This window comes from Canis lupus, chromosome 1, assembly GCF_048164855.1.
Source record: "Canis lupus baileyi chromosome 1, mCanLup2.hap1, whole genome shotgun sequence".
NCBI classification, from domain to species: Eukaryota; Metazoa; Chordata; class Mammalia; order Carnivora; family Canidae; genus Canis; species Canis lupus.
The window spans coordinates 103,425,285-103,440,342 of record NC_132838.1 but is presented as its reverse complement, the minus strand read 5'-3'; the positions used below and the strand labels follow the sequence as shown (position 1 = coordinate 103,440,342).

The 15,058-nt window shown below is 44.9% G+C and overlaps 1 long non-coding RNA gene across 3 annotated transcripts; it reads left to right on the top strand.

The window, feature by feature from the left end:
* Positions 1-1,414: 1,414 nt before the first annotated feature.
* Positions 1,415-8,843, top strand: LOC140642793 (uncharacterized). 3 transcript variants are annotated; one of them, XR_012039192.1, is made up of 5 exons: positions 1,415-2,165; positions 3,239-3,419; positions 7,447-7,550; positions 8,093-8,254; positions 8,508-8,843. It is a non-coding gene; the product is annotated as an uncharacterized lncRNA (long non-coding RNA). The 3 variants fall into 3 exon arrangements; XR_012039195.1 differs by lacking the exon at positions 3,239-3,419 and having other exon boundaries at positions 1,421-2,165; XR_012039193.1 differs by lacking the exons at positions 1,415-2,165; positions 3,239-3,419 and adding an exon at positions 6,718-7,285.
* Positions 8,844-15,058: the final 6,215 nt, after the last annotated feature.

Sequence of the window (15,058 nt, the reverse complement as noted above, 5' to 3'; positions counted from 1 at the left end):
GGCAGCCGTGGTCTGAGTGGGGCAGGGTGGACTTCCCCCAAGTGCATAGTGCCGAGTGCCGGGGCTCCCCATGTCCTCCCAGCTCCCACACCAACGGAGCTGAGGGGACTCTGTGCCAGGCACTGAGGTGGTGTGTCCTCCTGATAGGGACATGCACTGCTCCTCCGCCTTGTGGGGGAAGAAATGAGGTCGTGACTGTGAAAGGCCCCCTGGGCCCCGAGTAGGCAGCCCCAGACTCAGACTGTTGATCACCCATCCCTCCTGTCCCCGCTGAGTCTGCACACTCTGGCCCTAAACCCATGACCTGGGGAGTGAAAGTCAAGGGTGGTGTTGGTCATGAGGAGAAAGCTCAAATGCACCAAGTCAGGCCCAAGCATTCATCATTGCTTTCTGACTCCTAGCAGCCCCCCACCCACGGAAGGGGGTTCCAGACAGCTGAGTCACCTGGGAATGTGCCCAAGGGCATGCTGGGTGGGGTCAGGTCCTGGCACCCAGTCCCAGTGGTCCTGGGCTGGGTTGGGTCTTACCTACCTGTGAGTGACTCTCCTGCCCTTGTGCTTCCAGCAACCCCCTCCCCAAATTACACAAATTACACGGTGGGGAACTGTGTCCCCCTGAGCGTGGCTGGTATGGTCCTGCTGATCCTGGTGGTGATTCTGGCAGAAGCTTGGTACAGCCAGAGCAGGAGCCAACAGGGAGTACAGGGATGGAGCCAGGAGGTCTCCCACGGGGGCCTCAACCCCAGGGTCTCAGGGGGGACACTCCCAGGGCGCTGAGGTTCAGGCTGGAGTCCAAGGTGACCTGGCACTGCCCTCGGGCCATGCGCCCTCGGAGCCCATCCTGGGTAGTGAGTGCAGCGGTGCAGCGGCCATGCCTCCTGCCTCTCCAGCGTCTGCCCCTCCGTGTGTCCCAGCTCTGTCTCCAGGTCTGACCTGCACCATCAGGCCAGCCCTCCCACCCACTGCTTCCCGGGCACCCCTCCTCTCGGGGTTCCTAGGCTCCCTTCCCTCCAGCCCCTGCCTCCTCTTCCTTCTCCTCCCACCTGGTTCAGAGGCTCTGTGATGCTCAGCTCAGGCCAGTCCTCAGTGCTCACCTCTCCCTTGGGTGATACCAGCGTCTGGGGCTTCCCTTTCACATTTCAGTGGAGGGCTCCACGGTGGAATCTCCCTCCCCACCCCTCCTGGAGCCTGGCATCCCGGCTGCCCTCTGGGAACCAGGAACCGGCCACCTCAGACCCCAGGGGCTCACTGACTCCTGACACCTGCCTCACTCAGGGAGGCCCCAACTCTACCTGCCCTGGGGCTCCACACATCCTGTGTCTCCTCCTCCAGGATGGTCTCTGCCTTCTTCCCTCTGCAGGCTGCTCCTGGTGTTGCATCGGGAGTCCAGGGAAGGACATGCAAATCAAAGCCTTGGTGCCATAGCACCACACGCTCATTAGGACGGCTTCTATGTGTTTCACGTAGTCTCAGGGAAAGTCACAAGTGTCTGGAGGAAGTGGAGAGATTGGAACCCCGTGCAGGGGTGGAGGGTGTACTGGGGGGAAGTTCCTCAGAAAGTAGAGAATGTCTGTGTGACCCAGCAGTCCCGGGGCTCGGGGCGCCGGCGGGAGGAAGGGAAGCAGGGACCTGGCAGCCTGTGTGCTCATCCACACCAGGGCCGTGCACAGTCGCCGGGACAGTCACAGCCTCCTGAAATGTGGAAGATGGAAGCTGAACCATCAGGGCCAGCGCCAGGCACCCAGCAAGGACTCCACCGGCCAGTCGGGCGTCGAGGATGGAGGAAAGAGCCCCATGGCCAGGAAGGCGGGTACCCCAGGAACTAGAATCTGCAATGAACTGAGCTCTCCCCTTGAGGCTCCAGGAAGCGGGGGTGACCCCGCAGACGCCCCCTGGCGGCCCCCTGGTGACCCTGCGTCAGGCCTCTGGCCTCTAGAACTGACCTGTTGCTGTGGCTCCAGTTTGAGCTCACCTGTTGTGGCAGATGAGGAGCTCAGACCCCTGTATCTGACACTGTTCTCAGTGACTCCCAACCTTCTGGAGACGGATCCTGTCTGGCCTCATCCCCTGACATTTCATCCCAGACCTCTGAGCACCAGTGCCCGAAGCCCAGCCTGGCCACATTCTGGATGCATGGGCTTCACGTCTGAGGCTCTGCAGTGGCAGGTGAGTTTTTGGCAGCGCCCAGCCCCAGCTGCTCATGTCACACTTGTATCTCTGACATTGCAAACCCTGCTCCTAAGAGTCAATGTGACAGTTTTTCCATCTGCCCCGTGGCTCTGGTGTTAATCAGATGGAAGCTTACCTTGACTTTTATTTGTTTATATTCACACCAAGATGTGCTTTTCCCATATCTCATGGTATAACTGTGTTTCGGAATATGCAGAACACTCGTTGGTTTCAAAAGCTACCCCCCCGCCCCTGAAGTGGTGCGTTCGGGAATGATCCACCTCCTTCATCCCCTTCACCGAGTGCTCCCACACAATGCAGGTGACTATGTTTGTCAGATTCTGGTTTTCAGGATGAACAGTGATCCCTGGAAAGATAAGTCAGCAGACATGTCATGTTTCACTCCTTTCTTAGAAGAAAGTTAGCCCATTAATGTGAGTACTGTGCACCGTGCTTTCTACCCTTCCAGATTCCTACTGCTCCTGTAAGAAGCTCCCATACTCTCGGTGCTGGGAACAGTGTGCACTCATGCCCCTGTGGTTCTCTGGATGACTCAGACACAGTCCTGGGGGCTGCATGAAGGTGTCAGCAGGACTGTGTTTCTCACAGCAGCTACAGGGCAAATCGGTTGTCCTGCTTTCTTGGTGTCTACAGGGGGCCCGCCTTCCTCAGCTCCGTTTTCAACTACATGAATGGCAGGCAGGCCTGCGTCCTTCTGAAGCCACATCTCATGGACTCCCGTCTCCATCCACACATGTCTTTCTCTGACCCTTAGTCTTCTGTCTCCCTCTTCTAGTTTTGTGAATCCATTTGGCTTCCTGCATAATTTCAAGGTTCTGATTTACCACATCTGTGTTTTTTCTGCAGCTGAGTAAATGACTCCAAGACTGCAGAGATGGGGACATGGGATCTGAGGTGGGCATGGGTGGGCGAGATCCAGCCCACCACACTGTGCATCCTAGAGGCTATGGCACATCAGTTCATATAAATCCTCTTCACTACATCCATGGCTGCTAGCCCCAGTTGCCCCAGATACCCCCAGAATCTCCTTTCCTTTTTTTTTTTCACAGATAGAGTTTGGTGACAGACAATGCACAGAGGAGGCTCTGTCTCTGCCCCTAAACGTCTTCACCAGATTTCTGAGAGCATTTGCTGGGCTGGACGGAGTCTCACTGGTCATGTGACTCAGTAGATTTTGTGCAGTCAGCATCATCACCTTTCTGGACTCTGCCAGCCAGTATAGGGAAGAGGGTGAGTCTCTGCACAGGCCTTCTGGCCATGTTTGTGGTCAATGTTCAGAAATGCTCAATTTGATGTCTGAGCATGCAGATTTCACTGGACACTCTTATGATGAATTCAGAGAGCATCTGTTTTTATGATTACACATCATGTACATAGACTGGATACACTTCAGGTTAACATCTCAGTTTGCTTCAGATTTTGGTGTTGGTAACAGTTTGTGACATGATTCACACACCATGTAATTCACTCATTTTATTTTATTTTTTAAGATTTTATTTATTTTTCATGAGAGACACAGAGAGACAGAGACATAGGCAGAGAGAGAAGCAAGCTCTCCATGGTGACCCTGATGTGGGACTTGATCCCAGGATTCCAGAATCAAGACCTGAGCCAAGAGAAAAAAAAAAAAAGACCTGAGCCAAGGACAGACGCTCAACCACTGAGCCACCCAGGTGTCCCACAATTCAATTACTATTTTTTTATTTAAGTTTGATTTGCCAACATATAGTATAACACCCAGTGCTCATCCCATCAAGTGCCCTCCTCAGTGCTTGTCACCCAGTTACCCCATCCCCCACCCGCCTCCCCTTCCACTACCCTTTGTTTGTTTCCCAAAGTTAGGAGTCCCTCACATTTTGTCACCCTCTCTAAGTTTTCCCATTCACTTTCCCTCCTTTATACAATGGAATATTACTCAGTCATTCGAAAGGACGAATACCCCCCATTTGCTTTGATGTGGATGGAACTGGAGGGTATTATGCTGAGTGAAGTAAGTCAATTGGAGAAGGACAATCATCATATGGTTTCACTCATACAGGGAATTCACCCCTTTTAAAGTGTGCAATTCAGTGTGGATTTTTGGGCTATTTCACAGAGTTGAACAAGTACACCACTGTCAATTTTGGAACACTTTCATCACCCCCCAAAAAACTCCATGCCCCCTAGCAATCACTCCTGTCTCCCCAGCCCCAGTCAACAATATTTCTCTCCATAAATTTTTCTATTCTTGCATTTCATTTAAGTGTGAACCATACACCATGTGTCTTTTGTGATTGGCTTCTCTCACTCAGTATGTGAAGTATCACTTGAAACATAATGTCTTATGTTTTACCCGCCTTGTAGCATGAATCAGTACTTTATTCCTTTTTGTTGTCAAATAATATTCCACAGTCTGGATAGACCACATTTTATTTATCCATTCCTGTCTTGTGTCCATTATCTTTTTTTTTAAATTTTTATTTATTTATGATAGTCACAGAGAGAGAGAGAGGCAGAGACACAGGCAGAGGGAGAAGCAGGCTCCATGCACCGGGAGCCCGACGTGGGATTCAATCCCAGGTCTCCAGGATCGCGCCCTGGGCCAAAGGCAGGCGCCAAACCACTGTGCCACCCAGGGATCCTTTGTGTCCATTATCTTAAGAGACAATATGTTTTGTCCATTTTTTTTCATTTTTAACTTACTGTATTTGGGAAATTAACACTTTTATGCAATTGCCACTTTTATATAATGTATATGTATGTAGATGCACAAATGAATATATATAAGATATTGTGATTTGCATCATACAATATTATATATGTAGTATATATATTCTTTCTCTCTTTGCCTTGTTTTTCAAATTGGCTTATGAGTATTTTTTTTTTTTGCCTGCAAAAGTTTTTCTTTTCCTTTATTTAAAAAATGATTTTATTTATTTAAGAGAGAGAGAGAGAGGGATAAGCAGACTCCTCGCTGAGCAAGGAGACTGATGTGAAACTCGATCCCAGGACTCCAGGATCATGACCTGAGCCGAAGGCACACACCCAACTGACTGAGCCCCCCAGGTGCCCATTTTCCTTTTTTTTTTTTTAAATAAAAGAAACTCAAATTTATTCAAAGGTTTGCTTCATGGTTTAGAGCCTTTCCTCCTTCTCATTATGAAGAAGTTCTTCAATATTTTGTTCTAGTACTTACTTGATTTCATTTTATATACTTACACCTTTTAATTATTTGCTGTACACAATATGGAAGAGCAATCCAATTCAGTTTTCAGCAAACTATTTATTTTTTTATTTTTCACAAATATCGATAGCACCTTTATTCATAATAGCTCCATTCTTTTTTTTTTTTTTTTTAAAGATTTTATTTATTTATTCATGATAGTCACAGAGAGAGAGAGAGAGAGGCAGAGACACAGGCAGAGGGAGAAGCAGGCTCCATGCACCGGGAGCCCGATGTGGGATTCGATCCCGGGTCTCCAGGATCGCGCCCTGGGCCAAAGGCAGGCGCCAAACCGCTGCGCCACCCAGGGATTCCCCTCATAATAGCTCCAAACAGGAAACAGCTCCATAGAACAGATACACAAATTGCAAAAAATTCATACAATGGAAACCTATGCAGCAATGGGAAAAATTAACTTCGATTATGAATAACAACATGGATGAGTCTCATAGGTGTTACGTTGAGGGAAAAGAAACCAAATGCAGAAAGGTACACATTGTGTGGTGCCATTTACATGAAGCTCTAGCATAGATGACTGAAATCAGATGTGTGGTTGTCGGTGTTAGGACTGTGTGTGTGGAAGGGAGCTACTGAACGGAGAATGGAATGAAGGAACTCTCTGGGTGAAGGAAACATTTACTAGCTTTATTTTGATGCTATATACATGTGTATACATACGTACAAAACCTCCTTGAATATACACTTGAGATGTACACATTTCCTTTATGCAAATTACACCTCAATGCCGTGCTGTAAAAACAAGTTGCATTGCTTTATAGTTTATCAAGTACATTCTAACACAACACTGTTTTTCAAATATTCCTAAGCATTATAAGTCATTCTTTAAACAAACAAGCAAAAAAACCAATTAGGGGAGCAAAAGACACCACCAACCTAGTTGTCAGAGTTATTGAAACGACTGCAAAGGATCACCTGTGTACCATTTATTTTTTTAAATTCACCTTCCCCCTGATGATTTGTGATGCCACTTTCTCAATGCACTTTCTTTTTAAAAAATTTTTTTTTATTGGAGTTCAATTTGCCAACATATAGCATAACACCCAGTGCTCCTCCCACCAAGTGCTCCCCCCATTGCCCATCACCCAGTCACCCCAAGCCCCCGCCCACTTCCCCTTCCACACTACCCCTTGTTCATTTCCCAGAGTTAGGTGTCTCTCATGTTTTGTCACCCTCACTGATATTTTCACTCATTTTCTCTCCTTTCCCTTTATTCCCTTTCACTAATTTTTATATTCCCCAAATGAATGAGACCATATAATGTTTGTCCTTTTCCTATAGACTTATTTCAGTCAGCATAATACCCTCCAGGTCCCTCCACGTCAAAGCAAATAGTGGGTATTTGTCGTTTCTAGTGGCTGAGTAATATTCCATTGTATACATAAACCACATCTTCTTTATCCATTCATCTTGCGATGGACACTGAGGCTCCTTCCACAGTTTGGCTATTGTGGACATTGCTGCTATAAACATCGGGGTTCAGGTGTCCTGGCATTTCACTACATCTGTGTCTTTGGGGTAAATCCCCAGCAGAATGCACTAACTTTCTATAAGTAGTTGGATTCATCTCTTAGCTTGGTTGTTCTATTCATGTGCTTGCACTGGATGATTTTGTTAAAAAGTGTTTCTATTGTGTTGTAATATATGATTGATCTAGTCCTCCTTCACCTCTTTTATTTTTAAGTGTATTATTTAGCTACTACTATGATAAGTCTGCATAACAAATTTTACCAACACAGTGGCATAATGCAGTGACTACAGATTCTTACTCACCACTGTCAGTTGATTGGTGTTCAGCTATTCTAGGTTGTGCTTGACTGGGCTTGACTCCAGATCCACTCTGCACGTCATTCATCCTCTCTGGGTCATTGAGCTGGTGAGCATATGATCTCCTCATTGTGACAATGGCAGAAGCATAAGAAGGCATGCCCATCCATGCATGCACATTGCAAATTATTGTCTGCACAGCTGAGGAAAGTGTGAGGCAGCACCACCACTCTGACCCTAACCATGCTTCTCTGTCTCGTTGAACTTCAGAAAGAAGAGGAACAGCCCCAATATCTGGGATGAAGTCCCTCTCTGCATGCCCAGGCCTTTATCTCTGGACTCAGGAGCCCTCAGGAACCTCTGCACCACAGCAGGTAGGTCATAATTTGTCCAGAATCCAGGGTACTCAGGCTTCAAATACACAAGGACTCAAGGTCAAAGTCCAAACATGGAAATTCTCTGTGTCTGTGTGTGGGGAGGAGCAGGCATCTCACAGAGGACTCTCTTTCCAGGCTGTGCCTTGGCAGGAGGGTCCAAGCAAATCAGATGCATTCTTTCTCCAGACTTTCCAGTCTCAGCCTGTTGGATTAATACAAGATTGTCTTCTGGTTCTATTAGTTTCTATTGCTGCTGAAACAAATGATCATCAATATGGCAACCCAGAGTAACAAACATCTATCATCTCACAGTTCTGGAGGGTGGAAGTCCAGGAGGTTGGCAGCCCCCTTGATCTGGGTCTCATAGGACTGTAATCTGGGTTTTGGACATTTGGACTCTTCTCTGGAAGTTTTAGGAAGAATCTGTTTAGGCTCATTGAGGGTATTGGGTGTTGGTGAATTAAGCTCCTTGTGATCATTGTACTAAGGTCCCCATTTCCTTGACGTCCATTAACTGGGAGTCATTCTTGCTTCTACAGGCTGCTTGCACTCCCTGGCTTGTGGACTACTTCATCTTCAAAGCCAGTGATGGTGGAATGAGTCCTTCTCACTCCTTGAATTTCTCTGCTGATTCTCTTCTCCTCCAGACAGAAGAATTTCCTACTTTTAGGGGCTCATGCAATCATATTGGGCCCACCCAGGTAAGCCAGGATAATGCCCCGATTTTAAAGTTTGTGACCTTAATGGCATCCTTAAAATCCCTTTTGCCATGTGATGTAACAGATTCACAGATTCTGGGGGACTGGGGCGTGGACATATTCTGGAAGCTGCTCCACCTAGTGGAGTAGCAGGGTTTGGGGAGGGGGAACAGCAGCTCTGGGAAGATAGACATTCCTCTAGGACACCTGCGATTGTGCAGGATCCCTTGAAATTCCACCTCTGATTCTCCTCCAGGAGTACTTCACAAACCCACATTCTGGACTCGGCCAGGCTCCATGTCTACCTGTGATGAGTACCTAGCATCTCTAGGGCCTTTGCGGGGGGCGGGGGCCGGCGCTGATAAAGGGGATGAAGAGGGTGTTCCTGTGCCTTGGAATGGACAAATCCCAATGGAAACTAGGGAGTGCCAAGCTCTGTACTCAAGTCTGTGACAGCTTAATTTGGTTTTGTTGTTAATTTCCATATGAATATTAGCTATGTGTTATTCTCTTTCTGTGTGAGGTTTGAGCTCTTAAGAGAGAGAGTTGTGTATTATTTCTTTTTTTAAAAAAGATTTTATTTATTTATTTATTTATTTATTTATTTATTTATTTATTTATTTAGAAGAGAGTGCACAGTAGGGGGTGGGGCAGAAGGAGAGAGAAAGAGAATCTCACACAGACTCCCCACTGAGCACAGCATGACCTCATGACCCTAAGATCATGACCTGAGCTGAAATCAAGAGTCTGACACTCAACTGACTGAGCCACTCAAGCATGCCAAGAGAGTTGTGTATTATTTCTCAAAGCGTGTAAAGGGGCTGTTAAGAAGTTTATAATTGGAGGAGGGGCAAGATGGTGGAAGAGTAGAGATCCTCAACTCAACTAGCTCCACAAACTTACCTAGATAACTTACCTAGAAAACATCCTAAACACCTATAAATTCAACCTGAGATGTAAAGAGAGGATGACTGGAATACTACAGAGAGAAATTTTTTTGCTTCTAACAAGGTAGGAAGGTAGAAAAAAAAAAGAAAAAAGAATAAAATGGGGTAGGAGAACTGCAACTAGCAGAGCTAAAGCAGAGGGGCTAGCACCTCCAGGGGAGGAAAGCCCAGCCCTGGCGAACCAGGAACTCAAAAAATCCACACTGGAGGTTTCCCTGACGGAAGAGTGCTTAGCAGGGAAATTGATCAGAATCATAGGAGGAGCAGTGAAGGTTCAAGATTCCTGGAGTCACTATACGAGGAGGGTTGCCCAGGGGAAAGCTCACTGCAAACCATGGCCCAATATCTGTAAAGGTCTGGAGTGCTGCAGCCCTTGGGGCATTTGGGAGAAGACAGGTGGGTCAGCTCCAGAGCTGCCTTTACCCTAGAACCTGGCAACAGACGGAGGTGGTTGTGCCCCATTCCCTTTAGGAGAGGTGGTGCCTGGGAGCACAGGTCCAGTGGTACAGGGCCCAGATCCCAGGGTGCCCAAGTGGACAAAGTCAGAGATCCTCCATTCCCTCTGGGACTGACGGGAGCGGGTGGGGCACTCTCCATCCATTGGGTGCCCCACAAGCTGTGCAGATCAGTGTACCCATGCCTGCCCCCAGGAGCATCTAGGCCAGTGTGGACAGGGAGACTGTGTTTAGTTACTTCTGGGGAGCTGGACTACAGAGAGGGAAATCTGGCCGCCACCATTGTTTTTCCTCTTTGTTTCACCTTGTGCCTGGAAGAGGCGGGGCCTCTAGGGAACAAAGGCTTCACAGGATGAACAGCTCACACTGAGCTGGGCACCTGGCAAGGGGCGGGTCATCTCACCCAGGAGCAGACACCTAAGAATCAGCACAGCAGACCCTTCCCCCAGAAGAACTGCTGGAAGAACAACGGAAGACCAAGTTTATTGACCAAACAGCCCTGGAAAAATCCAGGACTGAGGGAAAATAATATATAGAACTAGAGGGTCTTTTTCTTTTCTTTTCTTTTCTTTTCTTTTCTTTTCTTTTCTTTTCTTTTCTTTTCTTTTCTTTTTATTGGAGTTCAATTTGCCAACATACAGCATAATACCCAGTGCTCATCCCATCAAGTGCCCCGCTCAGTGCCTGTCACCCAGTCACCCCGACCCCCCGCCCACCTCCCTTTCCACCACCCCCTGTTCATTTCCCAGAGTCTTTTTCTGTTATGACTCATTTGTTTATCAGACTAAAAACTTCCAATATTTTCTCTTTCTCACCTTAACTACAATATTTTACCAGCTCTCCATTTTTAAGTTTTTTCCTTTTTGACTTTCATATTTCTACAATTATATGTCTTAGATATATTTTTCACTTCTGACTTCCCTTCAATGTATTCAATTTAGTTTTGGTTGATATATAAGATATAGGTATTTGTTTTGGTTTTTTTCTGCCTCGTTTTGTTTTACAATGGTGGAAGGTAGTATCTTCTAAAACATGACCAACATACACCCAGAACTAGGTGGAACACCGTGTTGGTTCATTCTGTGAGATTATATTCTTTTTTCCTTCCCACTCTGCCCCCCACTTTTAACTTGTTTTGTTTTTGTGGTCAATCTTGGGGGCTTTATATAAGTATTGCTGGTTTATATAAATTTGGGATTGAGCATCATCTAACATACAGAACAAAGTACACTCAGAACCAAGAGGATCACCCACTAGGACCCCTCAGGGAGGGGGACCCCTCAGGGAGACTACATTCTCTCTCCACTACAACTTTGTAACCACCACCATCCATCTTCCCCTTTTTTCTCTTCTCTTTATCCTTTTTTTTTATAAATTTATTTTTTATTGGTGTTCAATTTGCCAACATACTGAATAACACCCAGTGCTCATCCCATCAAGTGCCCCCCTCAGTGCCTGTCACCCATTCACCCCCACCCCCACCCTCCTCCCCTTCCATCACCCCTAGTTCGTTTCCCAGAGTTAGGAGTCTTTATGTTCTGTCCTCTTTTCTTTAACTTTTCTTTCTTTTTTCTTCTTTCTTTTTGGTTTTTGGATTTTTATTTTTAATACTTCGTTTTAAAATTAGTTTTTCACTTTAGGGGTCCTTTTGTTTTATTTCATTCTGTTCTTGTTTTCTTTTATTTTCTAGTCTCTGGCCTCTTCAGAATCACTAGGATGTATTTTACTTAGGTTGTGGTTGATATTTTTGACTCAGTCCACTCATACAGTCACTTTGCACTGGACTAAATGACTAGAAGGAAGAATTCACCACAAAGGAAGAACTGGAAACATACTCTCTGCCACAGAGTTACAGAATTTAGATTTATGTACGATGTCAGAAATTTAATTCAGAAGTACAATTATAAAGTTACTGGTGGTTCTGGATAAAAGCGTAAAGGATTCTAGAGACTTCGTTACTGCAAAATCGAGATAAAATTAGGCCAAAACTAAAAATAGTTTAACTGAGATGCAATCCAAACTGGATATTCCGACTGCTAGAGTTAATGAGGTGGAAGAGAGACTGAGTGACATAGAAGACAAGGTAATGGTAATGAAGGAAGCTGAGAAAAAAAGAGAAAAACAAGTAAGAGGCCATGAGGAAAGGCTTAGTGAAATAAACCATAGGTTTAGAAGGATGAATACACGTCTAATTGGGGTCCAGAAGAGATTGAAAGAGAGAGAGACAGAGACAGAGACAGAGACACAGAGAGACACAGAGAGACACACACACACAGAGAACCACAAAGTGTATTTGAACAAATCATAGCTGAGAACTTCCCAAATCTGGGGAAGGAAACAGGCATTCAGATCCAATAAATGGTTTTATTGTTTTTCCCCCCAAAAACAATAAAACCATTTAACACCTCGACATTTAATAGTGAAACTTGCAAATTTCAAAGATAAAGAGAAAATTCTTTAAGTAGTGCAAGACAAGAGATTCTTAACTAATATGGGGGGAAATATCAGATTAACAGGAGACCTCTTACTCCTTACTCTGGGAAACTAACAAGGGGTGGTGGAAAGGGAGGTGGGCGGGGGGTGGGGGTGACTGGGTGATGGGCACTGAGGGGAGCACTTGATGGGATGAGCACTGGGTGTTATGCTATACGTTGGCAAATTGAACTCCAATAAAAAAATAAATTAATTAAAAAAAAAAACCAGGAGACCTCTTCACAGAGACCTGGCAGGCCAGAAAGGGCTGGCATGATACATTCAGGGTACTAAATGAGAAAAACATGCAGCCAAGAATGCTTTATCCAGCAGGGCTGTCATTCGGAATAGAAGGAGAGATAAAGAGATTCCAGGATAGAGAGAAACTGAAAGAATATTTGACTACCCAACCAGCTCTGCAATAGATATTAAGGGGAACCTTGTGAAAGAAAGAGGGAGCCCAAAGAAACAATACACAAAAACAGGGACTGTATAGGTAATACGATGACTAAAATCATCGTATGATTAGTATGAATACTAAATTCATATCTTTCAATAGTTACTATGAACACAAATGGGCTAAATGATCCCATCAAGAGATGAAGGGTATTTGACTGAATATAAAAGAAAAACCCATCTCTATCTTGCCTACAAGAGACTCATTTTAGACCTTAGGACACCTCCAGCCTGAAAATGAAGGGTTGAAAAACCATTTACAAACAATTACCATTCAAATGGTCCTCAAAAGAAAGCAGGGTAGCAATCCTCATATCAGATAAATTAAAGTTTATCCCAAAGACTGTAGTAAGAGATGAAAAGGGACACTATATCATACTTAAAGGATCTATCCAACAAGAAGACCTAACAATCATGAATATTTATAGCCCTATTGTGGGAGCTGCCAAAGTATATCAATCAATTAATAACCAAAGTAAAGACATACTTAGATAATAATACACTAATGGTAGGAGACTTCAACATGGCACTTTCTGCAAATGACAGATATTCTAAGCACAACATCACCAAAGAAACAAGAGCCTTAAATGATACACTGGACCAGATAGGTTTCACAGATATATACTGAACATTCCATCTGAACGCAACTGAATACACATTCTTCTCAAGTGCACATGGAACTTTCTCCAGAATAGACTACATACTGGGTCACAAATCAGGTCTCAACTGATACCAAAAGATTGCGATTGTATCTTCCATATTTTCAGACCACAATGCTTTGAAACTAGAGCTCAATCATAAGAAGAAATTTGGAAGAAACTCAAACACATGGAGGTTAAAGAGCATCTATTTGAAAGATAAATGGATCAACCAAGAAATTAGAGAAGAATTAAAAAGATTCATGGAGGGGATCCGTGGATGGCGCAGCGGTTTAGCGCCTGCCTTTGGTCCAGGGTGTGATCCTGGAGTCCCAGGATCAAGTCCCGTGTGGGGCTCCCTTCATGGAGTCTGCTTCTCCCTCTGCCTGTGTCTCTGCCTCTCTCTCTCTCATAAATAAATAAAATCTTAAAAAAAAGATTCATGAAAACTAATGAAAATGAAGATACAACCGTTCAAAATCGTTGGGATATGGCAAAAGTGGTCCTGAGAAGGAAATACATCACAATACAAGCCTCCCTCAAAAAATTGGAAAAAACTCAACTACACAAGCTAATCTCGCACCTAAAGGAATTGGAGAAAGAACAGCAAGTAAAGCCTACACCAAGCAGAAGAGAGATAATAAAAATTAGAGCAGAATTCAATGAAATAGAGATAAGAGGAACTGTAGAACAGTTTAACAAAACCAGGAATTGGTTCTTTGAAAGAATTAATAAGATAGATAAACCACTAGCCAGCCTTAGTTTTTTAAAGATTTTTATTTATTTATTCATGAGAGTACAGAGTACAGAGAGAGAGAGAGAGAGAGAGAAAGAGATTGGCAGAGACACAGGCAGAGGGAGAAGCAGGCTCCACGCAGGGAACCTGATGCAGGACTCAATCCCAGGTCTCCAGGATCAGGCCCTGGGCTGAAGGCAGCGTTAAACTGCTGAGCCACTTGGGCTGCCCCACTAGCCAGCCTTATTAAAAAGAAAAGACTCAAATTAATAATATAATGAGTGAAAGAGGAGAGATCACAACCAATACCAAGGAAATGCAAACGATTTTAAAATACCCACTAGAGGGTATTGTGCTGAGTGAAATAAGTCAATCAGAAAAGGACAAACATTATATGGTCTCATTTATTTGGGGAATATAAAAATTAGTGAAAGGGAATAAAGGGAAAGGAGAGAAAATGAGTGAAAATATCAGCGAGTGTGACAAAACATGAGAGACACCTAACTCTGGGAAATGAACAAGGGGTAGTGGAAGGGGAAGTGGGCAGGGGGTGGGGTGACTGGGTGATGGGCACTGAGGGGGGCACTTGGCGGGATGAGCACTGGGTGTTATGCTATATATTGGCAAATTTAGTTCCAATTTAAAAAATTAAAAAAATCTTAATCTGAAAAAATATATTATGTTTTTAATATAAGTTAAGAGCAGCAATATGCCAACAAGTTAGGCAATCTGGAAGAAATGGATGCATTTCTGGAAAGCCACAAATTACCAAAACTGAAACAGGAAGAAATAGAAAGCCTGAACAGGCCAATAACCACGGAGGAAATTGAAGCAATCATCAAAAACCTCCCAAGGCACAAAAGTCCAGGGCCAGATGGCTTCTCAAGGGAATTCTATCAAACGTTTAAAGAAGAAACAATACCCTTTTTTTGCAGTGGGTTTGCCGCCAGAACACAGGTGTCATGAAAACCACCACTAAACCTACACCAAAATGGGAAAGACTCACATCAACATCATCGTCATTGGACACATAGATTCGGGCAAGTCTACCACTACTGGCCATCTGATCTACAAATGTGGTGGAATCGACAAAAGAACTATCA